Here is a 25,960-nt window from a genome sequence, read left to right as displayed (position 1 = left end):
ATGGGAAGGTGAAGCCAACAAAAGAAAAGCAGGTATTAAGAATAGGGATAAACATTCAAATATTGGATTTCACACTAGTGCTTATTTCTGTAAAAAGCAAATCATTACCAGTAGTTTATACCTTTATGACTCTGATGCATAAATGATGTCAGAAGAAGCAAAGATTAAATACTAAAAATGTCTCAATCACTGTTAAATATAAAACTGATGCCTCAACAACAACAACAACAAAAAATAGAAGAAGGAAGCATTGTCATGATATTAGCAAGTTATCCAGTTGGTTTCACAAGATATGACAGTGCACACATAATTAGACAAGGAATGAGAGTGGTGAAAATGGAGAGGTGTGGCTTTATAGTGCACTGAGTACTGGCACACACCTAAGAAAACAACCAGTCACTCAGCAAACTGAGTGATAAACAGTTTCTGTACCCCACATCCAAGGTGATAAGCTGAACTCCAGCCAGGCAGAACGCTTCATCCACTGATTCAGCTGTGTACCTCAGAAGTGTAGGTCTGCCAAACTAGCTTTAGAAAGGTGTGTGAAACCTAAAGTCTACTTCAACCAAACATTGACTTCAAGGTGACTGGGAGAGTGCAACTCCAGGACGCAACACAGAGGGTACTGTGTGTTCTGAAAGGATAGGAAACTCTGCTAACCATATATACTCTTTTTGCCATCCTACCTTTGGACTGTGACCTGCCTGTAACTGTGTTTATCTCTTTTTGTTAATTAATAGCAAGTGTCTTATCACAATATGGTTTGACTTGAAAGGGACTTTAAAGATTATCTAGTTCTACCCTCCCTGCTATGAATAGGAAACCTTCCATGAGATGAGGTTTCTCAAAGCCTTATCCAACTTGGCCTCGAGCACTTCCAGGGATGGGACATTCACAACTTCTCTGGGCAGTGCCTCACCACCCTCACAGTAAAGAATGTCTTATAAATCAAATCTAAGCTTACCCTCTTTCAGTTTAAAGCCATTCCCTTTAGTCCTATCACTACATGCCTTTGTAAAAAGTCCCTCTCCAGCTCTCTTTCAGGCCCCCTTCAGGCACTGAAAGGCTGCTGTAAGTCATCTCTTGGAGCCTTCTCCTCTCCAAACTGAACAACTCCCACTCTTTCAACCTGTCTTCATGGGAGACGTCTTCCAGCCCTCTGATCATAGTCGTGGCCCTCCTCTGGATTTTCTCCAATGAGTCCACACCCTTCTTATGCTGAGAGCCCCAGAGCTGGATGCAGTACTCCAGGTGCCTCACAAGAGCAAGCAGAAGGGCAGAATCACCTTCTTTGACCTGCTGGCCATTCTGCTTTTGACCCAGTTCAGGTTGTGGTTGACTTTCTGGGCTGCAAGCGCATTTTGCTGGTTCATGTTGAACTTACCAACTAACAGCCCCACATCCTTCGCCTCAGGGCTGCTCTTAATCCATTCTCTGCCAAGCCTGTATTTGTGCTTGGAATTGCCCTGATCCAGGTCCTTGCACTTTTCAGTACCTTGCACTTTGCATTGTTGCACATGTGCCCACCTCATAAGCCTGTCCATGTCCCTCTGGATATCATCCCTTCCCTCTGTTGACTGCACCACCCAGCTCGGTGTCAGCAGCAAACTTGCTGAGGATGCACTTGATCCCACTGCCCATGATATGGACAAGGATGTTAAACAGCGCCATTCCCACTATCAGCTCTGAGTAATGCCACTCATCAGTGGTCTCCATGCAGACATCAAGCCACAGTTAACCACAATTTTTTCATTTGTGGCCATTCAACCAATTCATTATTGACCAACTGACCATCCATCAAATTTATGTCTCTCCAGTTTAGAGACAAGGATGTTGTGCCAGACAGTGTCAAATGCTTTGCAGAGGTCCAGGTGGATTATATCAATTGCTCTTCCCTTATCCACCAACTTTGTAACCCTGATGTAGAAGGCCACCAGATTTGTCAGGCATGATTTACCCTAAGTGAAGACACATTGACTATCAATCATCTTATTTTTCATTTCCCTCATCACAGTTTTCAGGATCATCTGGTCCATGGTCTTGTTGGGCACTGAGGTAAGACTGACTGACCTGTAGCTCCTTAGGTCTTTCTTCTTCACCCTTTTAAAAGTTTGGGTTATGTTTACCCTTTTCCCATAAGTGACATGGACTGCCAGAGCCTCTCAAATATGATGGATAGTAACAGCCATTTCTCCATCCAATTCCCTCAGGACTTGGGGGTGTATCTCATCAAGTCCTATGGATTTCTGCATCTTCAGGCTCCTTAGTTGCTCTTGAACTTGATTTTCTCCTACAGCTGGCAGTTCTTAATTTTCTCAGTTCCTGCCTTTACTTTCAATGACTTGGGTGGTGTGGATGGAGCACTTGCTGATGAAGATTAAAACCAAAAGCCTTTGAGTACATCTGTCTTCTTCATATCTCAGGTAACCAGATCTCACATTTACTTTTTGAGAGGATCCACATTTTTCCTTGTCTTTCTTTTATCACTGACTTACCTATAGAAGGTTTTCTTGTTGCCCTTTATGTCCCTGGTCATACTTAATTCTCTCAGGGGTTTAGCTTTCCTAAACTGATCTCTGGCTGCTGGGACAATTTTTCTGTATTCTTTCCAGACCACCTCTCCATGCTTCTATCCTCCCTGTTTGTAGAACAAGGTTCAGCACAACACCTCTTTTTGTTGGCTGCTCTGTCACTTGGAGAAGGAATTCACTATTGGCACCATTCCAGGAGCCTCCTGAATTGCTGTGTTGTCCTTCCAACAGTCATCCTGGCAGCAGAAGTCCCCTCATGAGCACCAGGGCTTGTGAATGTAAGGCTGTTCCAATCTGTCCATAGAGGGTCTCATCTTCCAGTTTTCCTGGTCCCATGGTCTGTACAAAACCACCTTCCCAGCCCTCCTTTTTATCTTGGCCATTAAGCTTTTGGTTGTCTCTTCATCTGTCCCCAAGGGCTCCATGCACTCCAACTGGTCACTGACTTGGAGTGCAACACCACCTCCTTCTCTTCCCTACTTGTCCTTCCTTGTCCTTCCAAAAGAAAGAACCTTCCCTTCCAACACTCCAGTCACAGGAGCTATCCCACACACCTCTGGTCTCCATGATGCCAGTAAGATCATAGCCTGAAGGCATGTGCACCTCTCTAACTCCCTTTTTTAATTCTTTGTGGAAGAGAATTTGGGTTTAGTCATGTTCATAAAAATCACAGTGTTGTATAATTGTTTTATAATAGCAGCAATATTATTAATAATGGTAATAACAATGGGAAATTATAGAATCACAAGTTGAAAGGGTTCCACAAGGATCATTGAGTCTAACTTCTGGCCCTGGAAACATGAAAATTTCTGTGCTGTGTGCAATAGAATCTTTCTTTAAAAGAAATATTTGGGTTTTTTTTTTCACTCTAAGCAATTGCTCAGATATTTGAAAGGATTTACAATTGCTGAGACTTGGAACGAACAGCAAACAAAACTGAAATGTGAAGAATCTATAAATGAACCCTGTCAGAATAAAGGCATGCTGAATATGTTGGATAATGGGACTAGGTGCCTATAATATGCTTACAGGAGAACTCTGTATATTATGAATGCCATTGGTTCCCTCTGTGTGAAACACTTGATTGTCCAAAATAAGTTAATAGTCTTTTTTTAACAGCTGTCAAAAAAGCTAAAAGAAGGGCAATAAGTCAGCCTTATTCTACTGGTACAACTGGATTTAGGAAACGGCTGAGAAAGACAGTGACACAGTTGGTAGTTTGGTATGGAAATTGCTAAGTAAGCAAAAAGCAGACTGTCATTCTCTTTAATAAACACAGCTCTTTCCACTTATACCAAATCCATAGATTAGAGGGGGGAACAATGTTTCTAAGAATCCTGTTAAAACTCAGTCATGATTTATCAAGAGTAAAAAGCCAATACTTCAAAAAGAAACTCAACCTAACCCACAAGCTCCCACTATGGACACTATGTTGGCTATTCTTTGCTGATGATCACCAGAAATGGCTGGAAAATCTTATCTGATGCATTTATAACTCTTGGCAGTTTCTTGTTTTAAGGAAAAAAGTAACATTTTACAGTAAACCTTAAATGGTTTTGAGAAAGGTAATTAAAACCTTCAAATTTTTCTAAATCACATCTGATTTTATTCCTTACTTCAGAAAAGTATACAGTTCATGATTAACCAGTTTTTGAGTAGGAGGAAGCTATCTGGAAATGTTTGAGGAATCTGCAAATAAGTAATTTGTGGTGGGTATTGTGAGCTGAGTTTGCACTTGAAACTGTTTTCTGGGGAAGAAAGGCACCACCTTCATGAAGGTGGCCCTTGGTTAGTGTCTCTGCACTGATATAGAATGCAAAACTAGAGAGCAGGACCACCAAAACCAATGGAAGAATATTCTTGAATCCCAGTTTTCACTCTCAATTGTGATTTTTCAGATGCTTCTTCTGGTCACCCTGCCCCAGCTGGTGCAAACTGTGGTTGTTCAGAGAGCAGGATGAGTCCTCTCTCTGTGCTGGTCACTGTTGCCTTTCATTAACCTACCGCATCAATTTCCTCGCAAGCACCTTTCCTTTGGGGTGTGGTTTTAAGAGCAGTGGCTGGTGCAATATATATAAACTCCTTCTCCTGTCGGCCTGCTGAGCTATGTTGCTGCACCAGAGGAAGCAGTTCATAGTTTTAAGGCTAGAGGGGACCATTACAATAATTTTACTTGCCATGCATTTGAAACAAAGTACATAATTCAGAATATATCTGGTCCTGATGCAAGGCTTTTGCATGCTGGAGATTCCATTGCTCACCCTGGTTATTTGTCTAATGTTTATTTTACTCCCATCTGAAAACTTGACACTGCATTTACAGCTTGTGTTTTTCTAGTATACAGATTTCAGCTTTGGATTCTTGCTTAGTTCACTGAAGTTAGAGTCCTCTAATGACCAAATTTTCTACTCATGTACATAATTGTGGCCCATGAAAATATTTATGGACCTTTCTGCCCCCAGTTACAAGTTGTAACACCAGCAACAGGCACAGCTTGCTGTTCCTCCTGGAAGTAATGAGCTGCAAGACATTTTCCTCAGTCTCTGTTTGCAAAAGCCATCTCCATCTTTTAATCAAGGGCTCCCAGTTTTCCTTGTCTTTGCATCTAAAATATGCAATTAGACTTAAATACATAGATGGCTGATTACATGCTACCAACAACAGACTTTGAGAGGAGACAAGCAAAAGAGATGGTCAACAGTCATTCATAAACTTTGTAAATGGTTATCAATGTAAGTGACAAAGAGTGATTGATTGGGGGATGTTGGACTTGGTATCCAAATGCTCCTGTGCTATTCCCTTTCTACCCACCATAAATCCCTTGAACTCCAGGCCACAGTGTGCTTTGCTCACCCTTCTCCTTTCCTCATGCAGTCAACCCTTCAATGGAAAGGTGATCCTTCAGAGAAGCTACTTCTCCCAGGAGGAGGTACCTGAAAGGTAATATGCATATCTGAGCAGGAATAGGAGGAGTAGTTTTTTTGTCTCCTTCTACCCCCTAAACTGAATCTATCAGTGAGACCAGAAACTTCAGCTGAAGGAGCATAAAAATTATGTCTAAAGAGGAAAGGAGCTGAGTAGGCCCAAACCATTCCCCAAATCATTTGGATAAAGTCTTAGTGCAGTTGGGGATAACAATAAGTAAAATCTGATTATTTCTGTGAGAAAAAGATATTGTGGCAGTCTAGATATGCCTTTCTCATTTGCAGAAGGAAGCACACGTATTTTAAATACAAATTCCTGTCCTGCTTTCTAAGACAGAAAAGGAAATGAAGATGGAAGAAAACTTTGGGGCTTCCCTGGCTAGTCTGGGGAACTCTTTAGCATATTTAACTTTAAACACTTAACTTGAGTAAAACAAATAGGAGCACTGCCTCCCTGGGCAGCCACTGGGGAGGAAGTCTCCTGTAGATGATGAATCAGAGTGTCCAAATTCTCAATTACTTGCTGGAGATGCTTATCTCCTCCCAGTGACTACAGAGGGAGCGCAGGGTGATGACATTCAGCAAGACAGCATCAGCTGAAGACCTACAGTGAGCTGGCTTTCCATCCCTCTGAAGAAATACACTGTACATGTATTTCTCCACTTATAGAAGTTATTCCACATGCTGTGACTACAGAAACAATGTTGTATGACTTAAGTGAGCTGCATTCTAGACCTTGTTTTCTGAGTGCTTAAATGAATTCTTCAGCAATTCTTGCAGTCACCTTTTGCAGCATCAGATTGCCATTTTGGCTAAATTAAAAAAAAATATACAAATGAAGAAACCACTCTTAACTCTTAAGAAATTTGCAGTACAGGCTGTTTACATCCAGTATCAGCTGCAAATTGGTTGCCTAGCCATCTGCAAAACTTTGTAGATGCAGCACAGAGCTACAGCTGATGCCTGAAAAAGCAGAAGGCTCTGTGGTTAGGGTGTACTTCTGACTCATTCCCTGTCCTGTTACCCTTCCCCTATGACACAGGATCAGACATTTACTCATGATTCAGCTTCAGAGCTCACACTATCCACAAAATGAAAAATATTGGCCTTTTCTAGAGCAATTGTTAGAAATCATACTGGAGTCAAACACCATCAGGGTGCAATCTGGTCAGGTACAAGATCAATTGTTCATCCCTTAAAGTATTTTCAATCAAAAGTTTTGCTCTGTGAACACAAGTTTTCGAGCAGTTTCTAACTGCAGAGACTCTTTCTCCTTTGCAGCTTCATTCCTTTTTCACTTCATCACTTTATAGCTCTAATTCATCAAGCAGGACATGTAAACTTCCAGAGATAAATGAATACCGTGCATTCCACCAGGCTCATGCTCCATGGTTCTTTCAGTGCCTTAAACACACAATAGTTTCAAAGCTTTGACAGCTGGCTGGAAAGAAGCCTCAAGGCTTATGGTGTGTTTAGTTATGCTATCAGCCCTCTTCTGCATATCTTGCAAAACAAGCTCTGGTGTCTATGCTGCAACTAAATTTACAAGAAATTCCACAGAGGTCTGAGATGGCAAAAGAAAACCAATCCTGTCATTTTCAGATTACAAATTCAGCCAACAAGGAGGCATTCATGCCTCTTAAACTTGGAAATTAACCATACGAGCCACAGCAGCATGGCAGCTGAAAGTTTTCTGGCTTAGAAACCATATGTGAATTGAAATATGCTGATTTTGAGCATGCTTTCAGACATGGACAAGAGAAGAATGAGTCACCCCTGAGAGCTGGCATAATTCAAACTGCCCTGGCTGGTGTCAGCAGTAGTCACTGAGCCTGAGGGACAGCCAAGCTCCTTGGTGGAGGCAAAGCACAGCAATTCTGCAGCAGTATGCAGGACAGAGGAAGTTTGAAGGAGTTGTGCCTGCAATTCCTGCATGTCTGGTTGCCACAGCTCCATCTCTCACAAGGTTATGTCAGTAGTCTGCAGACACCCTGAAGATACACAGGTGACTGAGGGCACGGCATCGCTCTGGAGTCCTCTGTTGGGAAGGTTATCTGCACCAGGCACTGCACAGCAGACTTCCTTTGGGTTGCATTGTGGTTTCATATGGTAAGAGTTAAAGCACTGTTTCCTTCTGCAAAACACAATCCTGCCTTTCCTCCTCCTGTGAGAAGTCCCATGCAGCCAGAGGAACCAGTTGGGCTTGTAGGCTGCATATATATCAGCCTTTGAACTGAACTCTACCTCCAGTTACTCCCCTGTGAGTTAGAATAAGTCTTGCCCTTCACTGAAACTAACTGGGAAGTTTCATTGCTGATGCAGAGGAAAGATGACAGTTCCAAGAGAAATTTCCCAGTACAACAAGCAAAAGGCCAAATGAAACAAATTTTTATTAGTGTAATCATTAAGTCACCCTTGCTTTCTGAAGGCAATCATATTCAGAAAATAAATTCTTAGCATACTTCTACAATAAGGTATTAATTGATAAGAACTGAGATACAGCTTTAAATAAAACATTCTATTTAGAAGTCTAAGGAAGCTTAAAAAGCATTTATCAAGTTTATTGACCTTGTAATTTTAAATTTAAAAAACCAAAATAACAGGACTTTTCTGCAAGAGAGAGGTACAGTTTTTGTTCCATTTGTGGGAAATATAAAATAATAAGGCTAAAAAGACAAACAAATGAGTCTGCTGTGAAAATTGTGAATTTACTTGTTTTCCCTAAAACAAAGACTTTTAAGGTAGTTTCTGAAACAAATGTTTACGAAAAAAATATTTTACAGAGAAAGATATACCAGCAATAAGTTTGGCTGAGAAGAGCACAGGAAGCCTGTGAAGCTAGAAACAACAGTTCATGTAGAAACTTAGTTTTAATAAGATCAAGTTTTGCCCTGCCGTGTTTTGAAACTATCTGGAAGAGCCTGTTGCCTTCCACAAAGAACAAACACAGCTAAAATTACTAACGCAATGACTCTACTTAACAAACAACTTAATACCTGAAGACTTTCTAACTGGGTGTGGAGCTGTAATTTGCTCTTTTGGATATTTCTGCTTGGATGGGAGCCAGTGTAAACTCCCAAGTCAAGTCATCTTGATTTAAAAGCCATTTTCTGAAGCTCTCAGTTCCCATGAAAGCCTAATATCTATTTAATACTGGAGATTCAGATACAACTGAAGCACTTCCTATGGAGGTTTTCTCTAAGTCTTCAATAGTAGAAGAACAGACATGCTTTTGAACACAGAAATAAATATGCAGTACACCTTGTTAATTCTAGATTAATAAAAGGAAATATTTACAAATTGACAATATCTGTTTATGTGTGTTAGATCATCTCGCACAAGTACCTGCATTAAAAAGATTTTTTAATGTGAAGGTTACGTTGTACCTGGATCTTTTCTCATAAGGTGTCCTTCATAATTTTAACAGGAAAAAAATCTCTGTGATAAATTCTAGCTGCTTTCACATTGTCATAAAAAAACTGAATATTTTTTGTAGATGCAGCAACCAGGTGTAAAGGTAAAGCTTTCTATGTGTCACTAAGAGATCATGTACGCTTCTGTTTACTATTTTTTTAAAACAGCCTTGGATGTCTTTTAACCTGTGAATGCTGGAAAAGCTTCATTGTACAATTGTGTTAACTTTTTTTTCCCAATAAATCAGATTATCTTTCACTCATCAAAATATGATGAGCACAAATCCAAAACACAACCCCATACCAGCCACCATGAAGAAAACTAAGCCACCTCAGCCATATCATGTGCAGTGTCGGAGTTTCATCCGACATGTGAAACAGGCAAAACTTTCAATTAATTCAAAAATACAAGGATTTAAATTGATTGTTGGAAAGGCTTTTAAGCAACTAACTGGACAAACTTTGAACTTTTGTATCACTCAGATCTGTAGCTGAGTCTGTAAAGTATTTATGGCTTATCTACTCACAGTCTTGGTGAAAGCTCAAGGTAGAGGGAAAACAGACTTCTGAAAGAATTGCTCTTTAGTGAGAAAGGAGTGGGAGAAGTAAAGAGCTGGGCTTCCCCCCTTCTTTGTGTGACAGTCCCCAGGCATGAGTGGACACGGAGGTAGGACACAGAGAAGCTGCCCCTGCAGAAGGGTGCAGAGGAAGGATTTTGTTCTAGCAATTGTCCCTGCTCTGTCTGGGCACAGCCCAGTTTATACTCCCTGCTGCACTAAGGGCACTTCTACAAGTCTAAGCTTATTTCAGAAACAGAAGGAAGTTACAGGCCTCACTTCCATTCAGTTTAATTTTGCTATTTGTTATATATGATATTTTCTCCTTGAAATAATTATTTTTATCTGGATGATTACTGAGAATGGCAGGTCAGTAACACTTGCCATCAGCTGAGGTAATGCCTCTCAGCTACTCCAGTTTTCTTTGCTACACATTCCGACATGTTGTCTTCATATCTCAGTCTCCAAGCACGTCTGGAGGGCAAAGTGGCCGAGGTGAAAACAAAACCACAGGTATAATACTGACAGTCCTGCAACCACACAAGGGATGAGTTAATTCTGCCTTGGCAGAATTCTACCTTGGCTGGGACCAGGGGCAATGCAGTGGACCTCTGACAGCTGCATTTTTTTGCCAGTGAGAACTGATAAAAAAGTTTTTGCAGTGAAATCCTGCATCAGAAACTTCCCAGCACAAATAGCAGGCCACCAGCACCAGTGTCATTTCATCTTGCTAATTTTGCAGCTGATCTAGGAGCAGAGCACATTCAATAGCAATTGTCCTGACTTTACTGAGGATATATACACATTTTTACAGAGCTGATGGTTAAAGTCTTCCTGATTTATCTGTTAACACAAGGAATGTTTGTGGTAGGAACTAAAAATAATGAGGGTAAATTGCAATACTAAAATTAAGCAGAAAAAACCCTTTTGAAGTATTGCCCTGTAGGACTAGCTTAGACTAGTTTGGTCAGGTTTGGGAAGTGTAAGAAGATGGAGAGGCTGAAAATGTAGTGAATCTCCATTCTGACGTGACAGAAAAGGCATTTTACCCATTTCATCACTGAGATGTAAGAGGGAGCAAGACACAGACAAGCCCTCAAAAGGATTTTGCTGTGGTAAAAAAAATGTGACAAGCAGGTAAGCTAAGTATTATTCATACTATTTCAACATTTTTTAAGATGTTTTCTCCTAAGTGCTTTTTTTTCTAGTTAAATAGTATGTGCTTTATGGAGTTGGATGGCTGCTGGGTGCCCCTGAGAAAGCACACACTGGGAGAGGTACAGGGAATCCAGGCCACTCTCTTCAGCTGTCAGGTTCCTGGAGTAGAAACTCAAATACAGAACAGTGATCTGAAGGTTTCTGCTCCAGGAACCTGACAACCAAAAGCCTGTGCTACAGCAGGCAGAAGGTCCTGTCAGACTGGAAAATATGCTTTGCACACCAGAAAGTGGCCAAGAAGAACTAGGGGGTAATTTGCAACCTTTAGGTGTAGCCGTTACAAAGGAATGATGTAAATTCTTCCAAGAGGAAGAACAAGGGAATGTGCCCACATGTTGCTTTACCTTGTCATAGCAATGCCATCCTGCATGGGGTGGTTTTCCCTGCTTACCCAAGTGTGAAAGGCTGGACTCAACCCCTCTGAAAAGCCTGCTTTTTTCTGAGTAGATCGGGATAAAGTAGAGCATGTCTTCCTCTGGCGACAGAGTGAAATTCCCTCTGGCTGTCCCAGGGACTTTGCAACAGCAACTTGTAACTCTTTTCTGCTTTTTCTGACATGAGTCTAGCCAAAGAAAAGGTTTATCTCATGATCTTAAAGCTTAATGGAGCCTTTCCCCCCCAGTTTCAGTATGAGCTCAAGTGCTTGTAACTAAAGGAAGTTTTGAAAAATATGCTTATGTAATAAATATGGTTGATTCATGTCTCTGTATGTATAGGGACACAAGTGGATGAAAGTTTTATCCCCTCTTTTTCTAGAACCAGTCAGTCTACCCAGGCATAGGTAGTAACTACAAGGAATAAAGTGGAGGAAAAAACTCAGCAAAAATAAACAAAGCCCCTTGCAGACAAGTAGACTCCTCACAGTGTTCATTTCACATTATGAAGAGTTTTAAAGTGTGCAGAGAAGGCAAAACTTCTGTGTTGTGTCTCCTTTTACAGTGCCTTTGTTATGTAAAATAACCTTTGCAAAACAAAGAATCAGGCAAAAATATTCCAAATCCATAATTTCTTGTATGCAATGCTTACAATAGTTAATAAAGACCAGTAGCATGAGATGCTGAAAGACATCTAAGGGAAAAAAAATGTTCTTTTTAAGTTTAACAGTTCAAGAGAAAAACATGGGAAATACTTGAACCAACTGCTAGCACAGAGCATACTCCCAGTTATATGTGTTAAAAGGTCATATGTGACACTACTGTTAAATTAACATTTAAAATTTCACAGTCATGTTCTAGGGTTTTGCGTGCATTGAAGACTGCATATGGGTTTAGCCAGGATGCTGCCACCTTCAGGAATTAACTTTTGTGCAAATTTAAGGTAATTGCAGTTGTAAAATGAAAGAATTCTGGTCGTAATCTCAGTTGAACTAATTTGCCAGGCATGTAAACCACTTTATATCCCCACTGAATTCCCTGTTCATCTGATAGTCCATCTTTGAATTTATCCTTTGTTGTCTTAGGGTAAGAAATTCTAGGGCAATCTAAGGCTGGTTTAATTAGTGTGCCAAGGGACTGGGTAAGGGCGTGCCATGTTAAGCAGACAGCAAAAAGCTATATGAATGTGTAAATTACAGTCAATCAAAATCCCTTTTAAATTAGTCCCACTCTGTGTATATATTCTACCAGATGGATCAAAAGGGTCAGATGTTCAATTATGCCTTGGAGGCACACACTGGAGTGAAAAAATGGTGTGGAACTGAAATGCACAAAACACATTTTTTCCATCTCTTTATACTATTAGAGCTTTTCAAATGAGTCTTGTACCACACTGGAATGAAAAGGGGATCCTTCAAATTTTTTTTTAAAGGTCATTCACATCAGTATAGTAACTATGGTAGTCCCACAGTTAGTAGACTTTGATAAAATGTAAAATTTGATGATTTCATTCCTTGTTTTGAATTATTAAGAATAAAGATTTGTCCCAAAGTCTTTCCTATTTCAAGAAATAACCTAATCAATTGACAATTTTAAATTGTGCCTTGCTCTTGCTCTGGTAAGATATAAGAGTGAACCTTACAAAAAGACTGCTGACAGTATCAAAAGACCGATATTCATTTGTGTAACTTTTGATGTCTGAGGTGTAGGTGTCTACATCTGAGCTAGTCACACAGGTAACCCAGGGTCACCCAGACCCCATTTGTAGCCAGTCAAAGTAGAATAAATACAATCAGTGCCACATAGGGAAATACTAATCTGACCAAATGTAGAGACTGAGTTTAGGATGAGACATATCCATCAACTATTGGCCAGATCTCTCCTGACTGTAAAAGAGCCAAAGCTCATATGTTTGTGTTGCTGTAGTAAACATTAATTTAGTCAAATGAGTCTCAGACAATTCCCCGCATTACTTAAATTTCAGGGATTGGTTATGATACTCACCTTGGGTGTCTGGGAACAAGGATTAAATATTTCCTTAACCAATTTTCTTCCATGCTCCTAACCAAATAGACCTGGCCCACACTGTAAAAACAATTACATACTTCTTGGTCATCAAGAATGATTCTATTTGATCTGATTAATAAGACCTTTGCAGGATATAGCTTCAACTTGAGTTTATAAGCAAATATTTTCCCAATTCTTTCTCTGTACCTTAAACTGTCTTTCAGGTGAAATAAAAATTGTGCGTATATATATATATATATATATATATGTATATATATATATATATATATATATGTAGACACATAAATATATAATTACTTATTTTTCCTATAAATCTTCTTAGAAATTGGAACTTCTCTGTCTAAAACTTAGTGAATGTCAGAAGAAAGGGCCTTTAGCTTATGAAAGGTATTTTTTCTTTTGTCAAAAGTAGAATTAACCCTTCCTTACTTTGTTTTTAGAAATTTAATGTAAAGCAGCATTTATGGCACCCATGTATGATAAAGTTTAAAGCTATTATAAAGGAAAAATGTAAATATAATGAAAACTTGTATTTGTATTGTTTTTTAGCCTGTACCTATCATATATTCTTCATTTTACAGATAATATAGTAAGAAACCCCAACAACTCTGGAATATCCTTGTGTATCCTACAGATCTTATCTGCTTCTAACATCTGATGATCACAGCTTTATAATTTTATATAGTTACCTAAAATAAGATTTTGCTTTGAATCATTTGAAATGCAGCATGAAAGAACTGCACACCCCAAATGCACTAATGGCCTGGCTTGTTAAAGTATTGAAAAGCAGCATGCAGTTAAATTAATTATGGGACAGAGGGTTTATGTCTTGTCCAAGCCTACACCACAAACCCAAGAAAGCCCAATTTAACTTCATGCTCAAATCAGAGGGATTTTTTCTTGTGACTTTAGTAGAAATTTGCCTAGATCCAGAAAAGAAAGGGAGGATGCTGTCAGGTATCAACTGCTTTGTCATGAGAGAAACCTGAGAGAGATACAGGTCAGTTACTTTCAACAGAAAGGGAAGATCCTTAATGGTGTAAATACACAAATGCAGTCTCACCTTCAAATATTTTCCCTTCTGAATCTGAAACAAATATGTTACAGTGTAAGTTTTCAAATATTGCCTTTTCCTCTATCATTTGTCTGCGACTTCTGTTGTGGAAGTACTGCACCTCAGGTGTAACAGCATTGTTTTTACTCTTTTTAATGATTTAATTTAAGAAAAACAGTGTGAGTGAAGATAGAAATGGCAGAGGAATCCAACTAGCTGTAAAACCTATGGAATAATAACCATTTTCTTTCTAGTATCCCAAGAGACAATTTTGTTGCCTGGCTGAGCAAAGGCAAGGAAAAGTGACTAGAAGTAGGAAGCTGTTTCCATGTCAAGTGGGGCCAGTGGTGCCCTTGGAGAGCTCCACCTCTCTGGCAATTAGGGAGGGATGGGAGGGATGGTCCAACAAGGTGAAAGTAGGGAAAGAAAGCTGGGCAGGAGCATTGCCCATGTTGAGGGGCTGAGCGATACTTACAAATATGAAAAAACATCTTTCTCTGTTTTGTATTAGACCACTTTGCCTTTGTATAGAGACTCCCACAGATACTCTCAGTTCTACTTGTCCTGAAATTGCCTTCCTCCTCTTCTACTCTCCTCTTCCTGCAGAAGTTTTGAGCAAGTAATGATTCCTCCTCCAGGTCTCCTTTTCTTTGGACTAAGCAACACAAGTTCTATCAAGCTGTTATCACAGGCCAAGTTTCACAGGCCTTTGATCAATCTCTCGTGTAGGTACCTTACAAACACCCCACAGTCTTATCAGAGATCAGGAAGTCAGAAAGTTGGGTTCTATGTCTTACAAACAGCGCTTCTGTTTATATATCAGAGTTACCAGGATAATGATAATTTTGTTGTTCCTACTGCCTACAACCTTTTTCTTCAGTAATTGAAAGCCTTGGATCCAATTTAGCTTGTGATACTCAAAAAATTAGAACCTATTCTGCATATTTGTTGCTTAGATAGCCATTGTCTGTCTCTTATTGGCAATTTTCTTTTACTTTTTATGCAAAAGCAGAATATTTTTTATGTAATTTGGGTCAAATTACTACCTTTTTCACAATTTTAAAACTACATGTATTGATGAATTATATTAAAACCAAACTTACTGTTGTGACACAAAAAGGAATTTGTTTCCGTAGACAGAAGTTTTTTAGTAGTAAAGTTCAGTGTATATTTTATGTTTTCGTCTGCTGATATGAGTTGAATGTGGGAGTACCAGAGCATGTGGAAATCATGTTAATGAATTGCTGCTAACATTTGTACAACAGCACACATGTTGCAGCTTGGGTTTCATAGCATTCCACTACACAGGGATCAGAGCATTCCTTGCTCTTTTCAGTACCTATTAGCTTTGTTTAGAAGTGCAATGCATCTGAACATTAAAAAAAAAAAAAAAAAAAAAAAAAAAAAAAAGGAAGGAAAAGAGAGTGGAAAAAATGTTTTCAGTCTTTATAGTTTTCTAAAAGTGGAATTCATTTTCTGTTTAAATGTGATATTGTTTTCATTTGGATTTTTGAAGAAAAAAGAAAAAATAAGGTTCAGCAAACTACCTGGAGGTAGATTTGGATCACTAAATCACTCCTCTTGGATTTCATTTGACTGCACAGAGGACAGCCAAGTGTTTCAGATCTAAGCTGTATTTCGTATGATCTTTGGGGGAATGGTTATACAAAAGTGTTACACACACAAGGAAAACATAAACAGTGAAAAGGACAAGTTGTCTTCTTTAGGTTTCATGTGGTTTGATATCGTGTAAATATGGTAAATAACAAAGTAATGTATGAGCAAGCTTTGGAGAGCTACAGAGATTATGCAGAAGCTTATGGCATGCAGACTTTAAATACAGAACAAGATACTGCCTGTTGCTTAGGTTTGGCTGAATAATACAGTCCAAGAAAACACACAAAAAATAGTCTTGACAAGTTACTTTCTACTTAACTGGCATGCAATCCAGTGTGTTCCATCATGCATATTAATATTTTGCCTTGAGTAGGCTTGTTTCTCACTTCACATCATTACTATCAGTGTTACCAAGACCAGTTTCAAAAAGATCAACAGTATTATGCAGATGAAAAAAGGAGCAAACAATTAAGAAACAAGGCCCACTGTGCTTACAGTTGTTTGCTGAATGTGCCATTAAGTAGTTACTCTCTACTCCATTACTCTCTCCTCTGTCTTTCCTTGTAGAGTCATTTATAAGGTGGGAAGTAGCAATTATATATTTCATATTACAAGTGTCTGTGACTGTAATTATTTTCTGCACACTTTCCACAGGAAAAAAAAAAAAAAAAAGACTGCTTAATCTACAGCTCTTTATTCTAGAGGCCTTTTTGTGTGAATCAAGACATTTTGGAGTGCTGGAAATAGAGTTAAATTTTTCTGGAGACAACTTCCTTTTTATTCATTAAAGCATTTCTTGCCTGAAAGACTACTGTGACCAATGACATACAATGTGATCTTGATTATAAAGTAAGAGTGCAGACCAGTGCACCTGGTTGTCTCAGAATTGTTCTTTATGCATTATCCTGGGTAATTACACTAAAAATAAGGCAAAAAATAGCCAGTATTGCTCATATAAAATGTGTTACCAAAATCTTATATGTAATTAACTATTTCCTAAGAGTAGTTTCTTGGATGGGAATAAACTATCTTTGTTGACCATAATTAAATGAAATATTAAACATATAGTACAACACTTTAAGAGTTTATAATCCTGTAAGATAATGTTCAAAGCTACGCCAGAGAAGGTTCAGACTGGATGTCAGAAAGCATTTCTTTACTGAGAGGGTGGTCAAACACTGGAATAGGATTTCTGGGGAGGTGGTTGATGTCCCAGATCTGACTGTTTTAGAGACATTTGGACAATGACCTTAACAACACACTTTATCTTTTGGTCAGCCTTGAGGTGGTCAGGAAGTTGGACCAGATGATCATTGTATGATCTATTCTATTCTATTCTATTCTATTCTATTCTATTCTATTCTATTCTATTCTATTCTATTCTATTCTATTCTATTCTATTCTATTCTATTCTATTCTATTCTATTCTATTCTATTCTATTCTATTCCATTCCATTCCATTCCATTCCATTCCATTCCATTCCATTCCATTCTATTTTTAAGTCACCCCCTGAGAAGCTTCTTCTTTGACCGTGTTTCTGCCACCAACCATTCTTGGCTTCAGTTTCTAGTGAATGTGCTGTCACACTTGGAGAAAAAAATGTTTTATTTAGCAACATGACTGGAACTAAAAGACAGCACCTGAAGCCTCAGAACTGCCCCAGGAAACTCAGCTGAGAAACAACTGTTCTTAAAGGTTAATAAAGAGTAGTCAAACAACAGATAAGGACTGAAATACCATTGGACTGTAACCAGACAAACACTAAAATAAATTTTTGACAGGAGTGTTTATCTTTTGAATACCTGGAAGGAAGCAATTACTAAACATAAAAGAAACTGTTGGATTTCCTGCAGTAAATGCAAGCTTAATTGATTACTTTCAAGTTTATGTAAAAAAACTTTGACCACTAATATCTAATACAATAAAAATTGTATTGAAATTATTCTGTGTACTAAAGAACAAGCATATACTCTCAGTGATTAATATCAGTATTGATTATACCATAAAAAAGTATATGAAGTATACTTTCATATGAAGTAGTGAGAATGCTACAAAAAGTACTGCAACTGTGAGCTTGTTTTTACATCCATTATCTATTTAGCAAGAGAAAGAGAATAAAATGTTTCTTCATATGTTTTTATTGCCAATTTAAGACATGTTCTAATTACTTTCAAGAAAAACAGAGAATTTGATGGGCTTTCACATCAGTTATATTGAGGAAAAAATGCACACTTAGGAACTACATGGACAATACAAAATACAATAAAAAAAGTTACAGCATCGTAATTTTTGCATTTGTAGAAACATTGAATTTTTATTTGCTGATTGAAGGGGTACAGTCATTCTGCTATCTATATTATTCATTCTTTCAAAAATAAATAAATTGCTCATTATTTCTGTAAACTTTAACTTTTACAGAAGCTAGTATCATACTGATGAGAGAAGCAGCTCTGTGTTTTGCTGAGTGTTCTCTGATTTTTCCTAGCCCTCTCTCCAGAGTGTCTGACCCCCTGCACATGCAGTGTAGAGCTTTTTACTCCCTAGGACTAAGCAACACTAAGCAATTAGGTGACAGAGTAGCTAATACACCTTGAGTCCTGCTCTGGCACCTCAGGAGGGCTAGGACAAAGCTGGCTGTGGATCTGTGTGCTTTCCCAGTGAAAACTTGGAGGCTGAGTTTACCCTGAGGAATAGAGTGGGAGGAGTGTTAGTATACAATCTACTTATCAGTCTTAAATAGCCCAATAAAATGGTATTAACAACAAAGACCTTTTGTTTGCCTGACTGAGTAGAAATATTTCCGGAAGAAATTTTTCCTGGTCATGAAGAATCTTCATGGAATACTTCTGGAATAAATCATTCTTGCTCACCAATCAAAGCAGATTTATTTTTTTTTTTTCCGATGGGCATGTATTTAATAACACAGGAAATCTTTTACTTATAATATCATTTGTGATTTTTATTCACGTGTATTCCACATTTATCCCATATATGTTCTTCATAAGTATACAAAATACGTATGTAAAAGACACATTTTCAAACAAATATAAAAATATTTCCAATTTTAACTAACTTGGATGGCTAATATGTTTTTACTGTCTGAAGGTGATAACCACTTAAGGAATAAAACATCACAAATATGTCAGCTGGCAAGCTTGAATTGCTTTTACCACCACAGAGATGAAACCTGAGCCTCCTGTGAATGTTCAGAAGCCTTCATCTGCAGACATCATCACAGCCTGGCAATCAGCTCTGCCTGCTTCTTTATAGAGGTGATCACAGCATTATACCAAAGGAAATATGTAAAGAGGAGCCATGGAGTGTGGCCTAGCAAACCACAGTGGGGTAGGTACAGTCTGCTCTTTCTGAAGTCAATCTTATTTCACACTCTTACAGAAAAACCAGCTGGGACAAAGTAACAGCTTAACTTGTTAAACTTGTTCTGTTTTATTTAGAGTAAAAGGCAAAGTTTACATTGAAGCCTGAAACCTTAATCTCTTTTCCTGTATTTTCTCACTCCTATTGTGATCTCTATTTTTTGGTCATTTCTAGAATTACAAGACCTTATGTTAAAAAAAAAAAAAAAAAGAAGATAAATAAAGGTGCTGAGACATTTTAGACATTTAGACATTTTAGGCTAGCACTGGGGATGCCTGCCCCACCTTTCTGCTTGTGTTTGGGTCACAGAAGTGGATGCGAACCAGTTCCTCAGGCAAGGCAGTTCACAGCCCAGCGTGGTAATGTCAACCAAAGTGGATGTTGGCTAACGCACCCGACCGTGAGTTACAGCAGCCAGACGCGGGCCCAGTCTTGCTGACTGTGAGAAATCTGAGGGGGGAAGAAATTCCTACACCTGTTATCTTCTTCTTTATAGATTATGAGGGTTTCTCATCTTTTCCCACTAGGATTTTTTGCTGACAGGCACCATCATTCTTAAACCCATAACAAAGCAGGAACTGTGTTTTGTTTAGGATTGTCACTGTAGCATATGTCATATTAACACAGAGTCTTGTAGGCTGGGGTTAAGCAGAACAGGGCAAATGAGGGGGAAAGAACAGGAAGAAAGAGTGATTCTTTAAATATGCAAGGAAAAAATTCATGCTGGAGTTACAGCTTTTAAAACCATACTTGAGATACAGGGAAGCACAACACACCCACAGCAGGACAGAGGACTATAAGAAGAGCTGTGCAGAGTGATTGGAAATAAGGCTAATTAGAAGACTGGGTACTATTCTACATCTGAGCTATACACTGGAAAAATCATCTCGTCCTCCAGTTCTGTTGTCATCAACGCTGTTAGCAAAACTTTTAGAGTACTTGAATATGAGTCCCAAGCTAAAATGCCAAATTAACTGAATTTTAACCCTGTAACAGTTTACCAAAACCATCTTGCATGGGTCTTAAAAAGAAACCACATAGTGAACATTTTGCTTGGTATCTCAGCATGAGACACAGCATGCAGCCAAGCAAAACCACATTCCCCTACTTTTCAAGTATCTTAAAAATTTTATTGCCCATTAAATATTTGTTTACTCAGCCTGTAGTTGAAACCACAGCACTGTAAACATTGCTAACCAATGCTATTTGAGGTTTTGACTAAAACCTCACTTAGATGTGAGATCTGTTGGACTTTCTCAGGGAATCAGCCACAAGTCTGAGCACAAAAACAAGCCCAGGTATGAGAGAATGTAAGTCCAGGGTCCTACCCAGGTGTGCTCCTGGCTCAGCTTTTCCTTGGCAAGTCCCAAACCTGAGAATCTGTGTGTTGTAGCCATCATTGCTAAGGAAAGGGTGCAAGAAGAAAAAGTCACAGTTTTTTTAAAGTTTAAAAATAGAGAAAGTCTTCTATTCAGAGTGTCCTGGAACCAATGGGATCAGAAAATCAAAGGGTTTTTGTCATCAGAATTGTGTCTTTTGTTTAGTTTTTTTTTTTTTTTTTTGAGATACAAATGAACAGAACAATTAAATTACTTTAGAAATTATCTACTAAATAAAGGTAAAAGTTAATATGTTAAAGCAGCAATATGCTTTTAATCCCTTTTTAGATATTTGATCTTAGCCTAACATGGAACTGTCTGTAGTTGACATCAGAGAATAAACCATCATGTGTTTCTGCTACAGCCACATAAAAGCTTTGCTGAAGAGAAATGCATGCATGTTCATGATTTTTACCTGAAAATAGGAGTATATGCCACTCTGTCTATGTCTATAAGGAAAGATATTAGTGTATTTTCATCAGAGGCATTATCATATGGTCATTACAAAATACTCAGTGTTGCTAAAAGCCTGTTTCTTCCTGCTGGTAAAGCACTTACTTTATTAAAACTCCTGCAAAATATAGAAGGAAAGGGATATTAGTTAGTCTGAATTAATGTAGCTAATACATATTTTCTTTTAAAATACATTAATTTCAATAAAAAGTCAGAGTATGGAACAAATATTACTCTTTTAATATGTCAATATTGAAAGCAAGATGAAAATAAAGTGCCCTCACCTTGAATTTCTTTTTGAGTGGGCAAGTTAGCCTGACTTTTTCAACACTTCATAAAATATGAAAGAACTACAAATCACAGGTATTTTCCTAATGATTTGTCCACTACTCAGATGGTTACATCTTAGTGGTATCAACCACATCAATTCAGTAAATCTAGATATTTAAGTGAGGAGTGTGACTAAAGCAAGTTCAACAGTCCAGCTGTGCAGATACATGTTGATTTTATTTAAGGACTACTGAGAGCAGACATTTCACACTCACAGCAATGTGTTGAGTCTATTTTATTAGCTGAATGAGCAATTATTTTTTTTAATCAGAAGCAATTGTAACTACACAGGGTAAAATAAGTATTTTATTTTTGAGAGTCTTCAAAACAACATGTGTAGTTCCCATGTGTATTTGCAGAACTTAATGACATATGTACAACATTAAGCATGAGGGTACAATCTACGTTTGAATTTTTCTAAATTATAGTCACAAATTCATCCACTGGGGATATTACATTAGTATAAACAAGAGAAGACTGCAGCTAACAATCTTTAAAGTGGCAAAAAAATAACCAATTGATTTATTATTATTATTGTTGTTCTTATTTCACATGCAAGAGAGACAGAGAAATTCAGGGATTTTCCCAAAACAGCAGGTAGAGTTGGAAGTGCATCAGGAATTAAAATGGAGGACAAAATGGTTATCATTGTGTTCATACTTCTTGTAGACTGTCCAATAAAGACCACATGCAGCTATATCAGATACATAAGACAATTTGACTCTTTCCGCTCTTTAATATAACTCTTATTTAAAAGAGGGTACTATGTTTAAAAAACTCCAAAACTATAAATATTGCAAATGAGCGACTTATTTTATTTTACAGCCTTTGACAATTGTGCCTGCTAAATAGGTCAGGTAAAGATTCTGCTCTGTCAGCACAGTGATTGTTGTACATATTGTTCTGATGCTATCAAGACAGGATGTGTCACTGAGTCTCATCTTTTACATGAAAAAAAGGAAAAAAATAACAAATCTTAAAGAGATTAAGCCACACCAGAATGAACAATGAAGAAACACAATTGAATGGTGATCCTTAATATCCATTTTTACTATATAAATATATACATATATATGTATACACATGTACACATATACACACAAGTATATTTGTTGCAGTATGTATGCAAGAGTAAAGATTTTATCACCTGCAACATCAAGATACTGCATAAACTCTCTAACTCGGTTCTAGATGTATAAAGACAGATCAAAGATTCAGCCCAGGTGTGGCTCTGGAGTTTCATTGCTCAAGGCTAATTATTCACAAAAAGTCCCCACCCTAGAGACCTGTCAGGCCGGTTTACCTTTTGGTTGGTAGACATTTTAGAGAAGACACTACCTAAGCTCAGCTATTTTGTATGACACACTACAGCATCTAAAACAATTTCACAGATTTTATGGGATATTTGATGAACTGTAGATTACACGTGAGTGTAATTTTGTCACCCAGAAGCAGAGAGGAGTTTCCAAGATGCTGAGCTCATGCTGAGCTCTAATTAAAATCAATTTCAGTAAATAGGCAAAAGCACATCTACACATCTACATCTCTACAATACCTGTACATCTCTACAAGACCTGTACATCTCTACAATATTGTAGAGATGGTTCAATGTTTTAACTTCCTTATGATCAAACCAACTAAAAATATTTATTTTGATCATGACCAAAACGTGTGAAACATTATGCTACATACAATAAAATAGCTCATTTAATTGTGCACCAAGTATCACCATTTTAAAAACAAATCACTTTTAGAGATATTTTTTTAAGGATAGCCTCGACCTTTACTTACTTATGAGTCATTAACTGTGATCAAGGCTGCTCTAGTCTGAATCAAGAAAATACAAAAGATTTATTGCAATCATCTGTCCTTGCCATAGCTACACAGAGGATTAACAAAAAAAAAAAAAAAAGACATTTTTGTAGAGACAATAGGTCTGTCCTGAGCACCAGGTTGAAGCTAAACAAGTGGAGACAATCCTGTTTCTTGTTGCAGTGCTCTGTTTGATCTTTTCTCCTGTATTTCCTTTTAATTGTACAGCTGGAACATTCAGGAGCCTCACTCAATTATTTGAGCAAAAACTCTACAGAGAACATAAAATTTCCCAGTACTAGCAGCTCATTTGGTAAAATGGTTACCAATGTTTAATTTAAACAATTTTTTTTCTTTTGACAGTTGAGATTGTGAGGACACTGGTCCTGCCTACCTTTGTTTTCATTTGAAATAAGATTTCTTTCTCTTCTCTGCTATTTCTGGTATTTCTGTATCTGCCTTTTGGAAATGTCTTGATAGTACTGAAAAGCATCAACATCAATCACATCTAGGGTTTTCATGAGGTAGGTAAGCTAAGCAGCCAATTTGCTTAAATATTTGAATTTGGCAATAAAAGCTGAGATTAAAGCTCAGTAAAAATTCTCATGGAAGACAATAAGATTTCCAGGAACTGACTCAGGAATGAGTAACAATTTCAGACAAGAGGACATCTGAAGAACATATCATCTTCTATTAATATTGTAAACATCAACAAATTAATGAAATACGTTAGTAAGGAAGGTGTCATTATGCATGAGCTGGGAAGCAGATACTTTAGTAGAGGAAAGATAAATACGTACGAGCGATTATGTGAGCTCTTACTGGGATCAGAAAGGTTGTGCTAATAGTGGTGTCTCTGGTTCAATTTATTAACCTCTCATAAAATATTGCATCTGCTTATTAAGAGCTATCACTGCATGGAGAGACTGGGTCATGGGATGCTCTGGCATAACCACAGGCCAACCAAAGTTTGGCCTCCTCTCTTAGGTTGGTAGGCAAGTATCCTCTTTCCCTCCATAGAAGCAACATTTTAGTCAATTAACTTTATTGGGTGGTTATAACTCCCACAAATAGGTAAACAGAAACTGTTTCTGTGTTTTGTGGCTTTGCAGGATTCAGCCTTTCAGGAAGATGGAATATGTGTTGAAATGTAAATGCATTTAATAATTTTGATTACAATGAAAAATATTTGTATGACTTTTCAGCAGAGTAAAAATAAAGCTGTAATAAATCAAATAAAGTATTTTCAGATAATTCTGATTCCAGGTGTGATTCTCCCCTTTGTTCAGTTTGCACATGATCTTGGCTATTTGTATCAGAATAGAAGGCCACAAATATACCTCTTGTTCTCTAAATCAGTGAATTAATTTCTTCCTCAGTTCCAATGTATGAACTACGTTATTGGAAAAATATTGTATTACTATATTTTGGGTGGCATTTTCTGTCACTTTCTGAGCAGAAGGATGTGTCTTTAAATTCTTCTTTTTTTTTTTTTTTTTTTTTTTTCTATTTCAACAATATTGTTGATGATGTAGAAGAATTCAAATGAAAATAGCTTACTCTTCCTGCCATTTTGCATATATATTTATGTGCACATTCTCCTCACTGTGTTATATCTGGGCTTTTGGCAAGGGCACAGTTTTCTTGAAGTCCTACAGAAAAGAGCACATTCTTCATGATGTCATCAGAACAACTTCTGTAAGTGAGATCAGGTTGGAAGAGGAAGTAGAAGTTACGTGGGATCTCAGGAAGGGGTGCATGAGACTGTCTTGATCCATTAGACCAGGGGTTCATCCTAACAAATATGGCCTTGGCATGGATGGAGAAATAATGTTATTTGAAATAAATAAACATTTAAAATACTTAAACTGTCAATGTGAGATAATTTCTATTTTGGGTCTTGTTTGTTATATGAGACTTGAAAAGGCTTAAGACAGTTTTAATCAGAGCAATCATAAGATGTCCTAGCTTTCATGGAGGCTGTTAATATGGATTAATCCTTAATGGTTAAAGGCAATAGCTTGTGCAGAAAGCATATAGATGGTAGTCTAAAATTTGATCTATTATATATTCTGTATCTGTTATTAGTACTTTTCTGTTCATTAAAATGATGCCATGGAAAAATAGTGTATAAGAGTAGTTTCTATCACTTGGTGTCATACCATTAGTGAAGCCTTTTCTGCTACTAACAGCAAAATGCTGTTGTAATTTTTATGCTATGTAAGGAAATTAAGTTACCTGACCTTGGACTCAAATGTTTGTGGACTATCATAGCCTGCATGCCCAGTAACTCCACTCAGATGGGTGGAGATTAAGTAAGCACTAAATAAGTAGTTTTTATAATAACTTATGCTTTATTTAGTGTAAATAGCTCTAAATAAGCAGCATATAAAACTGCATAACAAGATGGAACAATTTGCTAATAGTGTTGTCCACAACACGTGTCACTTCTTCCTCTGGAAAAAAAGGGAAAGGAGGGAGAGGAAGAGGGAGCAGAGAGCTCCCTCAGGGACACCATGCCTCCTGAGGGTATCCAAAGGTGAGCTAGAGCTCACTGGACATGTCTGGCTCACAGATCTGACCTGAAATGTTTGTCATGCTAGTATGGAAATAGGGGAAAGGAATTGATGTTGTGCATGAACCTGTGACCATGTTCATATGTGCATATGTGGAATTGGAAAAAGAAAACTGGAATGTGAGGAATTTTGTAAACTGTTACTAGAGATTTCTAGTTTTCTTTTGAAGTTGTGTATTTTGGAGGGGAAAGGAGGGAGCAGAAGTACTACAAAAAGAGAAACTATGTTATATGAATAGGCAGTCAGTGTTTCCAGGAATTTGCAATTATTTAAGAAGTTAAAGGTGCTAAATAAGAACAAGAACTTTAATTTTTT

Source organism: Poecile atricapillus, chromosome 2 (assembly GCF_030490865.1).
Source record: "Poecile atricapillus isolate bPoeAtr1 chromosome 2, bPoeAtr1.hap1, whole genome shotgun sequence".
NCBI classification, from domain to species: domain Eukaryota; kingdom Metazoa; phylum Chordata; class Aves; order Passeriformes; family Paridae; genus Poecile; species Poecile atricapillus.
This window is presented reverse-complemented; position numbering follows the sequence as displayed.